Source organism: Nuphar pumila, chromosome 11, assembly GCF_984573655.1.
Source record: "Nuphar pumila chromosome 11, dmNupPumi1.hap1.1, whole genome shotgun sequence".
Lineage (NCBI taxonomy): Eukaryota > Viridiplantae > Streptophyta > Magnoliopsida > Nymphaeales > Nymphaeaceae > Nuphar > Nuphar pumila.
Genome location: NC_143259.1, coordinates 5,754,453 through 5,755,726, shown reverse-complemented (window position 1 = coordinate 5,755,726; position 1,274 = coordinate 5,754,453). Strand labels below are relative to the sequence as shown.

The 1,274-nt window shown below is 43.1% G+C and overlaps 1 non-coding gene across 1 annotated transcript; it reads right to left on the bottom strand.

Annotated features, from left to right (window-relative positions):
* Positions 1-949: 949 nt before the first annotated feature.
* TRNAG-GCC (transfer RNA glycine (anticodon GCC)) lies at positions 950-1,020 on the bottom strand. Its single transcript has one exon. It is a non-coding gene; the product is annotated as a tRNA-Gly (tRNA).
* Positions 1,021-1,274: the final 254 nt, after the last annotated feature.

Below are 1,274 nucleotides of genomic sequence, written 5' to 3'. Positions count from 1 at the left end.
TTTCATGCCCTTCATCCCGGGTCCAAATGGGGGCGAGGTGGGGCCCCGTTGTCCCCAAGTCCACTGCCATCCCTAATTGGTAGCGTTAACAAAGAATTGGATTTTGGCGTAAGTCTTGAGTAAAGATAGGTTAGGATTTAAGAGATTATTTAAGCTAAGGAGTCGGCAGTCTGCACAAGCAGCCGAATGCATCTTGGCCGTCCCTGCGCGCAGATGGATCCTGCCATCAGCGTACGAATGGGGAGGAGACACGTGCACTACCAGATGGGATGACTAGTGAATTGACATATGAGTGTTTCTCTGGATATTCCAAAAACAAGGCCGGACTTTCTCAAAAGACATTTCAAGACCTGGCTTTTGACTGAAACAACCCAGTGAAATAGGCCCTAGAATCTCCAAAAAGGAGAGAAATGTTAAAAATAAAGATTCAGGCATCAGTAAATATATTGGAAAATAATTGTGCACTACACGTAGGAATGCAAACGGCCCGGATATGGAGCAACTAAAGACATGGGCATTCGGATCATAATCGGATCGGGAACAACTAAAAATTGCAAAACCTCCATCCTGGATCCGACCCATTTGCATTCCTATTTACGCTACAAGAAAAACGTTTTGTTCATAAAAAAAAAAATGCACGAAACTCTTATGAACCATGACTCACTTCAGTCAGCATTGGGCTGAGTCACCACATGACTTGGTCAAAACCCAGCCAAGGCGGGCTTGGCCGACTCTTTGGGCAAAAGCCAAGTTACCCTTGACTCACTGAATGCCCGGTATGAGTTGACTAGTCCAAGCCAGTGGATGACCAATGCTTAAACGAACCGATCTTTCAAATGCAGCTCTTCACCACTACTGTCCTATTCCACTCTGACAAAAATAGTAGACTGAAATGCCCTTTTCTTAAATAAAGTTTAAAAACAAAACAAAAATGATAAAAAAAAACATGTGCACCAGCCGGGAATCGAACCCGGGTCTGTAACGTGGCAGGGTACTATTCTACCACTAGACCACTGGTGCTGGTTGAATACCTTTTATACATAACATTATATATAATATAATAATCATGTTCTGATTCAGACATAATATTCTTTTAATTTTTTTTGGCCGATTCAGAACGATTATCGGTATCGGCCGATTCACCTGAATCGTTGGTTGGACAAACGAGAGGGCCGATACAGATACTGGCAAAATTGGTTGGTACCAGTTTTCACCATTCAGTTAACGTCTAGAAGTTGGACCCAACTCGGTGGACCATCAATCCAACCAAAAAG